Source organism: Talpa occidentalis, unplaced genomic scaffold (assembly GCF_014898055.3).
Source record: "Talpa occidentalis isolate TD23 unplaced genomic scaffold, MPIMG_talOcc4v2.1 talOcc4.2, whole genome shotgun sequence".
Lineage (NCBI taxonomy): Eukaryota > Metazoa > Chordata > Mammalia > Eulipotyphla > Talpidae > Talpa > Talpa occidentalis.
The window spans coordinates 56956755-56972547 of NW_023602073.1; positions in this window are offsets into that span (position 1 = coordinate 56956755).

Sequence of the window (15793 nt, forward strand, 5' to 3'; positions counted from 1 at the left end):
TCCTGTCTTGTGCAGTGCCCAACCTCCTCAACCTTACATGGCAGCCCGCAGCTTCCTGTGGCGTAGAGAATGCCAGCACGAGAGAAGGGCGTTCCCTTTGATTTTACTCTCCCTTTCAAGGGTTCCTTTAAGTGACAAAGAAGGAAAGGTCAGGGTAGGGTGGGGTGGGCAGGGATGAGGGGGGGCTGGGTTTTGCGGGGGACAGAGGGCAGGCCTGGAATCATTTCAAGTCCTTCTGTGCAAACACACGTGTGTGCTATGGACCTACATTATTTACCCAGGCAGTGCCAACAGCCCGCTCTGTCCCCGGTCCCCACCCTGGCCGGTGCCCACGCCCTACCTCCTAGGAGGCCCCACCTCTCGAGAGCCCCTCTCAGTCCCCCACCCCACCCCCACCACCCCTGCCTGCCTCCCGCCCCATCCACGTCCCCAGAACTCCATGCCTGCCACGTTAGGACAGTCTCTGCCAACACCCTGGGCCATATGCCAGGGAGACGGAAGCTTTTCCAAGAAGCAGGAGAACTTGCTTCCCCTGTGGCCCTCCTGTTTGCTTGGCCTGGGTCACAGGTAGGACTAGAGGCAGCTGCTGTGGGGCATGGTGGCATGAGGGGTCAGGGAGGAAGAATGGGCAGAGCAGGTGGCAGCGTTGCCAGTGAGAATGTGATGACACATCCCTGACACGTTTATCAGGTGAGCCTCTGGGCTTCTACCCCCTCGCATCCAACCCCTTCCTGGGAAAGAAGCAGCGTGGGCCTGATTCTTATTCCTATTTTGCGGGCAGGGGTGTTAAGGTGTAGAGAGGTGAGTGACATGGATCCAGGTCTTCGGACTCGTGGCCCAGGGCTCCTGCACCGGCAGAGAATTCCCTCCTTCTCTCCCACACCCCACATTCCAGCTCCCTGTCACCTGCCTCTAAATGCCAAGGAACCTGGTCTTAAGCAAGCCTTGGTCCCAGTTCCAACACTTCCCCGGAGAAAAGTAAGTTAATAATTGACTGGGTAGCAGAGGAAACGTCCAGGCGTGGGGGAATGATGTGACACAAGCAGCCCAGGCCTTGGGGTCCCAAGTCAGGGTGCCAGGGACTGGGGTGCCCAGCCTGCAATTCTGGCATCTTCTCCAGGCTCCGGGGCAGGACTCCAGCAGGACGAGAGAACTACTCCTCTCCAAGCATTCATGCTCGTTACCCTTTTACTGCCCACAGCCAGGATGATGGAGATGTGAGAGCCCACTTTATAGATGTGGACAGTGAGGCTCAGAGCTTGCCCAAGGTCACCGGCTGCCCATGCATAGGCTCATGCTTTGGTGTCTCCAACTTCCCAGGGTCTTACCTCCTAACTGGACCAACTGATCCTCCAGACTATTCCCATCTTCTGGCTGCTCACTCTGCCCACCGTAAAGCTCATTTCCCTCCAACATCCTTTCACCAGGCATCCCTGTGCTCAAGAACCTCCCATGGCTCCCCATTGCCCTGCTGGATCCTAATGGCAGGTGCCCACCCTGAGCCCACCACCTACCCAGCACACATAATCAGTGTTACGTGATTGTTTTATAGACTGGAACAAGAAAACGCAGAGGGGAAGGATTCATTCACTGGTTAGAGGCAGGCTCTGACCCAGAACCAGCATTCAACATGTTAATTACATATCCAGGCTCTAACGAGTACGGTGTTAATCCCCTGGCCCTGTGCTGTGGGTGCAATGTGGCTAATTTCTCTAGTTTTGTCCCTTTGCCCACGATGCCCTTTCTTTCTCATACCAGTTCAGCTTAAACTCTCCACTCCCAGGAAGCCCTCCCCCACAGCTGCCTCTGACTCCGAAGCGCTCTGCATCTCACGCAATTCAGACTTCGTTGTATTCACGAGGGGTCCTCGGCCCCTGAAGACACATATGCATTGGGAAAAATGACTCTCAGAGAGGGTCAGAGACAGGCCTATCTTCACACAGCAGAGCCAGGAGCAGACTAGGGCCCAGCTGACCCTCAGGCTACTCCTCCACAGGCCTAGGGTCCTGGACAAGAGTGGTGTTTGCCAGGCCCAGATGGCAGGCCCAGCCTTCCCTACAGCCTCTGCTGGCTGGGCCCCAGGGCCTGCCGGTCTCCTGAGCAATGCCTCCAGCTTGCAAACCTCGAGCTGATCTTTTCTGGATTAAGCCACGTGTCTGGATTAAAGCTCAGTGTCCTGCCTCCCTCCTGCCCCACAGGCCCTGGCTCCAATTCCAGACAAAGGAAGTTTGGTAACAGCTGGCGGAGGCCAAGCCCCTGATCTGCAGGGTGGCGGCCAGAGGGATTAGCCACCCTGGGTCCCTTTACCCAGCACCTCCCTTCTCCAAGGAGGAAGGTCAAGGAGAGAGAGCAGAGAGACCCAAAGAGCGAGATTTAAAAGGCAGCTGTGTCCTGCCTCTGCCCAGCCTACCTCTTCTCCTGTCCCACCCCGGCATGGCACTAGCAGAAGACCCTCTGACAGCTCCTGAAACCACAGCCTCAGGGAGTGGAATTCCCCAGAGGTCTTCACCAAGGCCCTGAGCTGTCAGGGGGGTTGGAGTCTGCTTTCCACATCTTGTTTAGTTCCGGCTCCCAGGTCTGGGGGCACTGTGACTGGGGTAAATGTAGCCTAGGCCCCAACTCAAACCTGAGACCCAGGCTCAGTCAGCCCTGAACCCAGGGTCCTGGCTGCAGACCCAGCAAGAAGAGCACTAGGAGAGTGGGTGGGGCAGGAGGTGACAGGGGTGACGGGGTCTGCCACTCAGTCCCAAGTCACTCTCTCTATCAAAGGGGGTGGGGGCGGACCTCCTCTGGCTTCCCCATTGCATCCCGCCGACCTGGCTGTTGGTCCTCCCTCCTTCCAAGCAAACCTCTGGGCTGCCTTTAATGCCTTTAACATCCGGGGCCAGTAGGGTGTGACTAGGTCCTGAACCAGGGGCCATGCTGAGTGGGCAGGGATGCATGGGTCTCCCCGGAACCCCTCTGTCAGATGGTCAGCACCTTGGAGAGAAGCTGGGCCTGCCAGGGCCTCAGGCAGTCCTGGGCCAATGCCTATGAGCTGCAGAGGAGCAGCTGCGTCTGGCTTCTCTGAACCCTCCCCTCCCCACTTCTGGCCCCAGCCTCATCCCCAGACATTCCCTTCTTGCTCTGCCACTCCCCCTCTTATCCCCTAACTTCTCCTGGACAGCCCCTGCCTCCCATGGAACCCCAGCTCCCTTACTTTTTGAAACTGCTCTTCAAACTAGCTGGACCCAAGCAAAGTGCCCAGACCTCCTCTCTATGCCCACCCTTTGCTGACCAGAAAGTTGGTGTCTCCACTGGACAGACCCCCCTTTAACCCAGGACAGAGTCCCAAGTGGGCCCCCTCTGGGTAACTCCGGAACGCTCTCCAGCTCCCCAGGTGGCACCAACTGTCCCTGGAGTCTCCAAGGGCAGAGGGAAGGGACATAGCTCCCTGGGGTGACTGGCCTGGGCTCAGCATGAGAATAGGAGACGTGGGTTTCTTCTAGTCCCCTGACTTCCCCACTTCTTTAGGCCCCGGAGCTGTCCAGGTCATTGACTTAATTTTCACCTGGAGCCTTGCTTTCTGGTAGGTCCAACTTGGGGGGGGCGCTCCTGTGGGCCCAGGAACTGGGCTGTGTGCAGAAACTTGGGGCTAAGGGTGAAGTTACGTAGGACCTGGAGGTAGGGTGGGCAGTTAGGGGCAGAGCCAGGCAGCAGGAGGACAGGAAATGAAAAGGTGACAGGCAGCATCAGGGAAATCTGGTCTAGTCTTCTTTCCCCATGCTTCCCACGGGCAGCCAGCAGCATTTGTGCCAACTGTGTTTCCTATTTGTTCCCTGTTGCATGTAACACTGGTATCCGTACCCATACCCTCACCAACATTGCTTCCAAGTCTTTCTGCTTCCTTGGGCCCTCCCAGCTGTCCCCTGGGGCATGACAGGTGTGGGGGTGTGGCCGCTATGGGACATATATCTGTGGTGACTGAGCAGGGATGGCACCCAAGGCTGACCTCCACCCCTTTTTAGAGGGTGCTGATGACTAGGCACCTTCAGGCCTCTAGGGTTATGGCCACTTGCTGGCCCAGCCTCTGAAAATGCCAGACCCACAGAGGTCACATTTGTGGTCTCTTGGTGGCTCGGGAGCCTGGAGGCACAGGCATCCACCTCAGCCCCAAGCTCACCCCCATGTCTGAGTTTGCTCCAAAACAGGGGTATGATCTGGAAAGAACTCTGGCCTCAGGATCTGGGAGGTGGATTCATGTCCTGCCCTGTTCCTACTGTCTGTGAAGCCCTGGGCTCTCCCTGGCCCCCCTGGGTCTCAGCCTCCTCAGCCTCCTCTATTCCCCAGGTCCCTTCTACCCTAGACACTGTCTGAATTCTATGACCCCCAGCTTGACCTTCAGCCTGCCTTGGAAAGAGGATGGTGGGGACACAGGTGTCACCAGAGGCTTCCCTTGCTTATGGAGACATAAATTCAGGCCGACTCTTTCGGCAGGGTGAGGGGTGCGGTTGTGTTTCCCCTCTGAGTAGAGAGAACCCTTGAGAGCTGGGGTCCAGGTATTCTGGAGGACTTGGCCCGTCCTGTGACCAAGCAGGGCCCCCCAGGCTTCCGCTGCCCACACACTGCCCGCAGGCCTGGCTCTCACCCCAGCAGCTTCTCCTCCCCATGTCCTCCAGGCAGCCAGTAGCCCAGCCCTGAGGAACCTGGGGCTTGGAGTGAGTGATGCTAAGGGTGGGGCTAAAGTCCCAATCTCCCACCCGATCAAGGACAAACACTGCCTGCCTTTCAGGCTTTTGCACAAACTGAAAATCACTGAAAATCCATTCAGTCCCTGCTGAGAACACGCTGCATGTAAGCCTGTTTCTCTTCTCAGCACCCCCCACCGGCCCTCTCCCCTCCGCAGCCAGGTCCCCGCCTGCTGCAGCTCTCACCTCTGACCACCAGATGGTCGCCGAGGGCTCCCCTTCTCTACCAGTCAGCACAGTCTCTCAGAGCCCCACAAACCCTCCAGAAGGGCAGCCACAGCACCCTCTCTCTTCCCTGCCCTGCTCCCGCGCTTGCGTCATCATGGGGGCCCCGGGGGGTCCTGAGTGACCCTTCCTGCTGCCCTTGCCTTGAAGCTGGGAGCACACAGGGTTTCACACCCCTCTGCCTGTAACTCCCTGGTGGATCATCTTGGCCTTGTCTCCTCACTGGTGAAGTGGGGCCTCACAGGCAATTGTGCCTCTAGGCTTTGGAATGACCGGGAAGGACAATGATGTGAGAAGACGCAAGATCTCCCAAGAGGTGGATGTGCATGTTGCTTGCACCAGAGCCAGGGAGCAGACCTTAGGGCTTGGAAAGGGGAAGTAAGGACATGGTGAAGACCCTCCAACATTCTAGAAAATGGTAAAAGTCCAGAATGAACTGTCTTGAGAGGCCAAGAAGAGAAATTGTCTGATTCAAAAAAAGCTTAAATGAGTCGGATGGGTTATAAGAGGTTTATTAGGACACACCCCCATCTGTCGTGTGTCAGCCGAGACACATTAACCACCCTCACCCCCAAACCCCCTTTTCCTGGATCCCTGGTGGGTGGATGTGGAAGTTGGAGGCAAGAACTAGATCCCAGCAGCCCTCAGCCCAATTTTTTGCTGCCCAAAACAGAGACCTGGGCCCCGCCCTTGTCACCAGGCCCAGGTCTGGAACTCCAGTCTGGGTAGGTACCCCCAGATCCCTCTCCTCAATCCCAGAGCTGGAGGGAGCAGGAAGGGGCGCTTCGATTCTTGTGGTGCCCAGAGAGACCTCATGGCCCCTTTCTATGGTCCTGGGCAGGCTCTGGCCCATCTGGCCCCCACCTAACAGAGTCACTCTCAGGTTCTTGGCCAGGGAGGAGTGGTCCCAGGTGTGTGTGTGTGTGGGGGGGCGTTCGCCCTCCCCTCATCTGGAGACCCTACCCAGAAGCCCAGAAGTTGCAGAGGAGAATCTGGCAGGGGGCACCTCCTGGGTTGGGAACATGCAAAAAAGGCAGGAGTAGGAGCCTGGCATTAAATGTCAGGAAGAGCCCAGGGCAACTCGGCTTGAGCAAAGTTTGCTTTGGGAAGAGTTGTTCCACCTGACAGGCTGCTTGCTTGGCTGGGGGCACCGGGTGGGGCACAGAATGGGATGGGGGTGGGAGTGGGGTAGTGTCCCAGATAGGATAGTGCTCTCACTCCCTGCTCTCAAGCTCTGGGACTTGGGCAAGTGACTCATCTCCTCTAAGACTCGGTTGTCCTGTCTGTTAAATGGGCTGTTAAATGGACTGAAGGGGGAAGGTGAGTGGAAATTCCCCATGAGTGATGATGGGCTGTGTATGAATGAAGGTGGTGCTGAGAGCAGGTGAGGGGATAGGGCTGGACAAGAAGGGCGGGTAATGGAGTGAGAGGAACACAGGAAGAAGCAGGTTGGTGGAATCTGGGGAGAATTCAGGGTGGGGGTGAAGAAGCTTGGGGCTTTTCCGGAAGTCATTCTGCTCTCTAACGCAGTCCAGGCAGCTGCTGGCCTCACCGACCCATCCCTAGCCTCTAGGAGGAGCCAGAGTCTCCCACCTGCCTGACCTCAGACCAGAAGACCAGGCTGGGAAAGCACACAAGTCTTACAAAGCTGGCAAATCAAAAGCTGGCAAATCAAAGCTGACCAGTCTGCTTCCACCAACTCCTAAGCATGCTTCAAAACCCTGATCCAGGTTGTCTCCTCCATGAAGACTTCTTTAACAGAGACCACCTGCCAAAACTGGTATAGGGAGGAAAAGCCATTTGTCCAAGGTCACACACTGAGTCCTAACCCACTCCTTCTTGCCTTCCACCCAGGGAGTCTTTGTCTCCAAGTAAGCCTGTCTGACTCCCTGGCTACGTTCAACCTGCACCAACTCATTTAGCACAAGATTGCGCTCTAATTGTTTCAGGCTATTAACTTTATATTTATAATAACTTCAGTTGTAAAAAAAAAGTTGACTTTCCAGATCCTTCTACTTATTTTCAGCATCAGTGATACTTTCTGAGCATCAATTGAGCACCCCCTGGATGACCTATTCCCTCAGGTTCAGCTGACAGAGAATCTCTCTAATTGAGAGGAACCTTGTGAAAATTCAAATGGCACTGCCTCTGCCCAAGTCTCTTGTCGCTGCTGAGGCAAGGTCAACAGGTCCTGTAGGGGCAGTTTTCAGCTGTTGCTCCTCCACAGTGCCTGGTGCGGAGGACATGCTCTCAAAGGGGGGGGGGTGGTCTCCTACCCCTTGAGAAACCATCTCCTCTAGGGCCTCCCTGGTGGCGCAGCGGTTGAGCGCTGGTTTGAGAAGCTGCCCACAGCCTCTGCAGCGCCGGTTCAATCCCCAGCTGCTCCCCGGCCACCGGAGGAGGGTCCCGCATGGCACGCAGACCTCTCCTGCCGCCCCAGTGCTTGTATAAATAATAAATAAATAAATAAGTCTTAAAAAAAAGAAACCATCTCCTCCACACCCCAACCTCCTTGGGAGTTCTGGGGATGTGCCCTCTTTCTAAATTTCTGTGAGTTTGGGGTGATGAGACTCCAAGTTGGGAGTGCTTAGCTCTGGCTCCTGGTCCAGGTAGGCAGGGGGCAATGGGACTGGCCCAGCTGGGTTGGCCCATGGCGTGGGCCTATCTGTCTGGTAGGGAGCCTCCTGCCCATCCCCGCCAGCCTCCTAGGGCTTGAGGCAGTCCGATGCCTGTTTGCTTTGTTACTCAGCCCAGCAGCTGGTACTGGGGAGATGGAGCTTAATTGGGGGTTGCGATGAAATTGTTTATTGGGGAGGTGGGGGCAGGAAATGAGACTGAGTCCCAGCCCTGGCCAAGGAGGAAAAAGGCCATGACTTTTGTGAAGGGGTCAGGTCACTCAAGGCTTGTGGACTGGGTGTGGGCTGCTGGCTGAGCCCAGCTGGTAGGGTGAAGCGAGGGGTCTGGGTTAAGCTAAGCAGGCCTGCCCACTCCCCAGTGCGCGTGTGCGTGCACACACACACACACACACACACACACACACACACACACACACACGCCTTGTCCAGGCTCAGGGAACCCCTGCCCATCCATATCCGAGCTTCCCCTCTGTCATCCGCTGTACCTACTCCCTCTCTCCCGACAGGAGGAATCCGGCAGATCTTAGAAGCGAGAGCCTTCCCGGGGCTTCCATTGCTGCTTTCCTCATGTACCCTGGCCAGGGCCCCCTCTCGCTCCTCTTCTCTGGGTACCCAAGTGTCCAGGCGATTTGCGCCACAGCTGTGCAGACTCCCTGCTTCCTGTGCCCACCACTGCCCTGCCCAGGTCTGGGCCTGTGCCCCCTGCGCCAATGAACCCAGGCACCAAGCGTCAGTGCCCCAGCCAGTCCCTGCCCACTGTGGTCTGGCCCCAGGGAGACCCTTCCCTTGGCAGAGCCACTGCGGCTGGCAGCAGCAGAAAGGCTGTTTGTGTTTCTCTAGCCAAGCAGAACTGGCCAGGGCTCAGGGGCTGAGGCTCGGCACCTGCAGAGCTGCCTCCCCTCAGGCAGGACAGACGGGGCTCAATATGGAGCCCAGATGGGGGCTGTCACAAACATGGGGCGCTCCAAGCCTTCCCAGGTCAGTGGGGCTCAGCCCAGGGAGGAGGACCAGGCAGCATGTGGAGGGGCCAGGGTTTCTGAGGGTGAAGGGCGCAGTTCTGGGTTCAGACCAGCTCTGACCTTGCAAAGTACACCCCCAAGTCCTACCCGCCGTCACTCACCTCCTCACAGTCAGCAAGGAAAACCCCCTCGGTGTGGCAGGCCACCCTGTGTCTCCCACCAGACTCACCCGTTAGCTGCTGGGCTCCCAAGGACTCGTGCGCTGCAGTGCCAACTTTGGGGGCCTGGGGGAGGCGTGGGCAGCTTGGGTCACTGCTGGATCTCAGTCAGGCATCCGGAAGGCCAGTGGCACCAGGGGCCAGCAGGGCTGGGGGCAAAGGTGACACTGGCGTGAGTCGCCAGGGGCCTGATCACTCTTAAGGGGTGGCTCTCAGTGGTCTCAGGGCTTTGTGCTATGTAAGGCGCCCCTGGTCCCTGGCCCAGGGCCACACGCTGGCCCCGTGGCAAGAACCAGGTTGGGGGGCTTACAGGGGGCGCCTCGCTGGGCTTAGAGGACCAGGTCTGTAGTGCGGTGTGGATGCAGGTGGAGTGCAGGAATGTGCTGGGAGGAAGTCAGGCAGCCGTGAGATGAAGAGTTGGCCGGGCCTGATTTCCCATTATAAGTAATCCTTCCTTATTTACCTGAACAAATACGCTCCCTGCTTACCTCAGACCACAGGCAGGCTCCCAGTTAACCCTTGCAGGCCTCCCCCTCCTCCCCAGGGGATTCATCCCCGGCAACCAGGTAACTCATTCACTCACCCACACCTCATTCATTTGTTCACTCACTCATTCACTACTGATGCATAGCTCCTGGGCTAATAGTATGTGCAAGGTACAGGAGTTATATTGAAAGGGATCAGGGCCAGGGTGCTAAGAGGGACAGGGACAGATAAGCAAGCAGCAGTGGAAACTCTGAGCCACCCTGGCCACAATCGAAGACTATGGGAGCGATAAGTGTGGGTACCAGTGAGGGAAGTCAGTGAGGACTTCCTGGAGGAGGCGGTATCTGGTTTTTCTGGGTCTCCAGGCCAGAGATGGTGTGAGCTCCAGAAAAGTCTGGGGAAAGGGAACTGAGGCCACCCTACCCATGTGGGAGCTGTACTCTGTGCCCCACAGAGCCCAGCCCAGGCTCATTATACTTTGGTACCCAGGAAGGAGCTGCAGCTGGCCTTCCCAGGCCCAGGGAGGGGGTTATCAGTAGCAATTTACCCTCCCATAGCCCCTGAGGGTGGAAACAAGGGGACCATGCAGGGCAAGGGAAGAACCTTGCATCCACCATCAGGGCCCATCCCACCTCCGTAAGCGCAGGGAAGCCCACATGGGCCAGTGCTCCATTTCCTCCTTGCCTGGTGGATGGAGGCATGACCTCCGAGGGCGAGGACCTCCCTTTCTCTCCATTACCTTGAAAGGGTGCTGAGTACCTGCTACCCCCATTCTGTCAGATGTACCTGCTACCCCCATTCTGTCAGATGTACCTGCTACCCCCATTCTGTCAGATGAGAGCATTGTAGGTAATGTTTATGTTATTTTCTCAATTCAGAAGGAATCTTGGGACTGTCCACAGTGAGTATTCCAGGCTTTCAGGAAGACTTCCCGACGCCTGCCAAACTAGTCCCCTCACCTTAACTGATGCCCAGCTTATCTGACATATGGTTGCACGTCTTAGCCTGGACAGCCCTGGACTTGGTTAGTACTGGCACCAGCCCCTTGGTGTGGGTGAATTTCAGGTCATTCCCCAGGGAAAGTTGAAGTAGGGTGGGAGATCAGAGGAGGTAAGGTCCTAAAATGGCTGCAGTCAACACTCTCAGCTATTCAGAGGCAACAAAAGGAAAGATCCTCTACCATCCCTGCGGGACCTCCTCCGGGTATCTTTCTATACCCTAATTCCCTGCCAGGCAGGCAGCCCTTTCTCCACCCTCACTGAAGCCTTGTATTCACATTCTGACACAATCATAGCAACAGTCCCTGCTTAGTGAGCACCTGTGATATGCCAGGCACTATTTAGCCCTCAGGAGATGCTAAGGTATTAATCATCAGTACTATCGCTTGAGTAGGTAAAAGTAAACCCAAAAAAATGCTTTTTGAAAGGATGGGGTGCCAGGGATAGTTAGCCCGATGTCCATTTCCTCCTTTTCTTCAGTAAAGGAGCCTCTAAATTTTAGCAGGGAATTTTAGTTGGAACTAAAACTATGCCAGACTCACTTAGAACTAGATGTGACTATGTGACTGAGTAGAAAGTCATGTGTCAATTTCTAGGAATCTTTCTTAAAAGTAAACTGCGGGGGGCCTCCCTGGTGGCGCAAGGGGTTAAGCACCACACTATGAAGCAATCTGAAGCCTCTGCAGCATGAGTTCAATCCCTGGCCAGCCAGGGGGCCACCCACATGGCGCAGCAGACCTCTCCTGTCTCGCCTGCTGCTCCCCTCAGCAGTGTGTTTCATCAGTCTGCCTGTTCTGTTCCCCACTCTGTCTCTGATGAATCCTCTCACCACCACCCCTGCATTTCTGGCCTGTACCCCAGCTCTTGTATGCATAAATAAATAAATCTTTAAAAAAAAAAAAGTAAACTGGGCATGGGGCCTCCCTGATGGCACAGGGGTTAAAGTCTCAGCACTATCAAGCTGTCACCAGCCACTGTGGCCTGAGTTTGATCCCAGGGAGCTGACCCACATGGTGCAGCAGACCACTCCTGTCTCACCCGCTGCTCCCCTCAGCAGTGTATTTCAGTAGATCTGCCTGTTCTGTTCCCCACTCTGTCTCTGGTGAATCCTCTGACCCCCTGTACCTCTGGCCTATGCCCCAGTTCTTGTATGCATCAATAAATAAAAATAAATCTTAAAAAAAAAAAAAGTAAACTGGGCATAGGTCATTTGCTCCCTTTTTTCTTTATCCCTCCTCTGTCGTGCTGCCTGGAATGCAGTTGTGATAGCTGGAATTCTAGCTGCCATCTTGGATCACAAGGGCAAGATGGTGAAGCAATGATCTGGAAGGAGCTTAGGTCTCTGAGGACTGCATAAACTCGCCTTACTGGCTTTGGACTGCCTGTCTCAGAACTTTTGTGAGAGAAATAAGCAATTTAGCTTTTGTTAATTGGAGTTTTTATTGTTTGAAGCCAAGCCTGACTGTAGCTGAGATAGACCAGAAGATGGACAGACAGACGAAGATATAATCCTCTTGCAGACCGGGAGGATATCTCACTGCTAGGTGGCATTGGGAAGAGGCCTGTTCATACTATGGGAGACCTTGACTTTGGGAAGGCTGACCCTTGCAAGCTGGATACAGCCTTATTCTGGCCCCAGGGAACACTTCCTAGGTGTCTCTGGGGATGGTGGGCTGAGCACAATTCAGCTAAGTTGTGCTGAGTGTGAGCAGTGATTCCATGTGCCCAAGCCTGGAGTAGGGAAATGAAAGGGACCTCTGAAAGCTGGAAAAGAACGAGACGGGGATGGAGAGGACTCCCCATCTGTTCACCTGGGGTTCACATGGGCTAAGATGCTAAGAGGCCATGGAGGGTGGACATCAATGGTGGTCTCAAGGCAAGTTTGGGGCACACGTCAACCCTGGTGAGCTCCAGGAAAGGAGTCCAGTAGGGCCCATCCTTAGCCCATCAGGGGATGCTGGATTAAGGAACCCCTTGATCCATCCAAGATGGTGCCATAGCACCTGCTCAGGACTCGACCCAAGCACATATCGTGGTCCTGTTAGCTTTCAGCTTTGTGACTTTGGCCAAGTATTCAAAGTCTGTGAACACCCATCTCCCTGCACACAAAGAACACTCAAAGTTGTGCGGAGGGAGATCATGTTGGTGAAAGTGCTCTGTGAACCCAGAAGTCCAGTTCTGATGCCAAGCTGACCACACGCCCCATGCCCCATGTTGTCATGCATCCTCCTACTCTCCTTGGCAGTGCTTTCAGGTAGGTATTATGATGCCCATTGTCCAGAAGAAGACACTAAGGCCTCAATGTTCATCATGCCTTGCCCGGGGTGAGAGCCGGGAAGCAGATTCAAATTCAAATCTTCTTCCATCACCCCTGTACAACAGGCCCTGTCACTACCCCGTCCTCTCAGTGCTACGTCCCTGGCAGGGTCACTGCATCCAATCGACCTCCTGCCTTGGCCCAGGCTCCTCTTCAACCTTCAGGCCAGCTCCCACACATGCAATGGACCCCTTTTAGTCTCCCCTCATCCAGACCCTGCCTGTCTATTGTGGGTGCATCCTGCCCCACGTCTACCTCCTCCAGACCTCGACCCAGCACACCACACACCTCGCTGTGTGACTCACTGTGACTTGGTCTCACTTTGACTCACTGTGACTCTGTCCTGGGACTTCTCTCCAACCTATTGGGGTAACATAATCTCTCTCACCCCTGGGGCTTCTGAGGCTGAGAGCCCGCCCTCAGAGTGAGTATGCTGGATGGCCCCCAGGAGGCGGCCCTCTTGACATCCCCATGTGAACACCTGGATGAAGCAGCCACTTCCTTTTTCTGCGGTCCAAATAGATTTGTGTTGAGTTTCTTCTATTCGAGATGAAAAGAATCCCCATCCTTCGAGCCGCATCTCGAGAGCACCCCCCTCCAGAAAGGTTTCCCCAGACCCGTCCAGCGCTCGCAGATGTCACACGCCCCAGTTCTTTGTGCTCTAATTGCTTCCCAGCTTTTCTTTCTTCTCATGATTCTAACTCCTGGAGGGCAGGGCCCCCGGAGCACTGCAGCATCAGACCGGATCGTGCTTTCTGGGGCAGCTGGTCTGAGCCTCCCTCCCCGTGTCCATCCTCTCCTCACCAGCCCACCAGAGAATGAAGGGCGTGGGCGGAAGACGGGCTCACACTCAGGCTCAGCACAGCCATTTACTAGCGGTGCCATCACGGCCAGTCCCAGGCCCTCCTGCGAGTCTCCTCTGTGAGACGGAAATGACAACACTCGCCCTGCTGACGCTGCAGGAGGGGAGTGGTGATGAGTGGGCGTCCGTTGGCGGTGGATGTTGGGTGCACTTTGGAAAGGCCGTCTGTTGTTGGTTGGTGGATCAGATGGCCGCCTTCCCAGCTTTCTTTCTCGTCTTGCTCCCACTTGGGTCCTGCCTTCCTAGGAGATACATTGGGGTGATAGTAGAGAGAAGCTGGGACCCATGCCAGCCACAGAGGGTGGGGCTGCCTCTTGGTTCTTGTTTGTCCCTGCGCAGTGACGCAAGGCCCTGCCTAGTCCCAGGCTCCAGCTCTGAGACAGTGGCAACCACTGTGGAGAGGGCTCCCCTATTGAGGTGTTAAGAGCCTGCACTCATCCAGATGGAGCTGTGGGGCAGGATGGCCAGGAAGCTTGGTCTAAGAACCCCAGAGACTGCACAGACCTTGGGTACAGAGGAAGCCCCTGAGGCCAGAGAGGCCAGGGAACTGACCTAAGGAGCAGCAAGGCTGGGATCTGAATCCGCAGCCCATGATGCGCTCACATGTGACATGTGCCAGCTCAACTGGTCCTCATTCATCCAGCAACGGAGGGGTTCACTGACCATCTCATTCATCCGTGAGGAAGAGAGGTCCCTTCAACTTCCTGGCTCCTAGCTGGAAAGTAGGAGAGGGAGCATCAGGCTGGGTCTGTTGAAATCCCCTTTCCAGGGCACGGTGCTCCAGCTGGGTGGTGAACAAGGAGCCAGGGAATAGCCCAGGGCGATCATGTGACCAGGCATTTCCACCAGCTGGAGCATGGAGGCCCCACCTGGGCACCCCTGGGCCTAGCCCACAGCTCCACTCAGACCAGTGTATTTTGAGCACTATTCTGTGCCAAGTCCTGCCCAGGCAAAAGGAGGTGGGATGGCCGGGCACTCTGTCTTGGTGGCCATAGCCACTTGGTGTCTCTCTACCTTGGAAGGCACAGATCCCCAGCACCCCCCAAGACTAGCCACCTGTGCGCTTTCTGGCTACGTAAACACCTATGTACGTGGTAAGCTACAGTTCGTGACCATCTCTACTTTAGGAGAAAATAGCATTTCCAGCTTGGGGCCTTGGGCTTCCTCACCTATGCCACAACTCCATGTAGCCCCCACAAATACCCTTCCTTGGAGTCCCACCTGCCTACCCCCATCACTGATTCAAACCTGGGATGCCATCTGAGCCATCTGAGGAGCCTCATTCCATCCCAGGGCCCTAGCACAGTCCTCAGGGGCCCAAGAGCTTCCCTGTGGTTGAGCAAGGCAGGGCCCCTGCCAGAGATGGGCGCTAAGCCTGGGAAACACTGCAGGCCCATTGTGGGAAGGATCGGACATTCAGTCACCCTCCAGGCCCTATGATGGTGGAGCAGGCTCGAGTCCCAAAATACGCCCTGGGTTCTGGTCTGGTCTCTTCTCATCCATTCACTCCACCAATTTATACTGAAAACCTACTGTGGGTCAGGCATGGCGCACAGGCATACAGCGGTAGATCTCACCGGTTTATATTTAGAGGAGAAATAGTCAGCCCTCCCTGGTGGCCTAGGGGTTAAGTCTCAGCGCTATTATGCTATCACTACTATGGCCTGAGTTCGATCCCTGGCCAGGGAGCTGATCCAAATATGGCTCAGATAGACCTCTCCTGTCTTGTCTGCTGCTCCGTCAGCAGTGTATTCCAGTAAATCTGCCTGTTCTACGCCCCATACTGTGTTGAATCCTCTCATGCCCCGCACATCCAGCCTACACCCCAGTTCTTCCACACACAAAAAATTATATCAAAAATAGGGCCTCCCTGGTGGCACAAGGGGTTAAGCAACGCACTGTGAAGCAATCTGCAGCCTCTGCAGCACGAGTTCGATTCCCAGCCGGCCAGGGAGAAACCCACATGGCGCAGCAGACCTCTCCTGTCTCACCCGCTGCTCCCCTCAGCAGTGTATTTCAGTCAGTCTGCCTGTTCTGTTCCCCACTCTGTCTCTGGGGAATCCTCTCACCCCCTGCATCTCTGGCTTGTACCCCAGCTCTTGTATGCATAAAATAATAAATAAATCTTTAAAAAATTATATAAAAAATAAAGGAGAAATAGTCAACAGTGAACAGAATAAGTGAGAAAACTATATAGTGTTCTAGAAGGTGATGAGCGCCATCAAAATAAGACAAGAGATGCCAGGGGTGCTGGCTGGAGAGCAGCATGAAATCCAGCAGTCAGGGCAGGTCTCCTTGAGAAGGGGGATTTGAACAAAACCACACAGGTCACGAAGGCGCCAGCCCTGTGGTGTCTGGGAGTGCA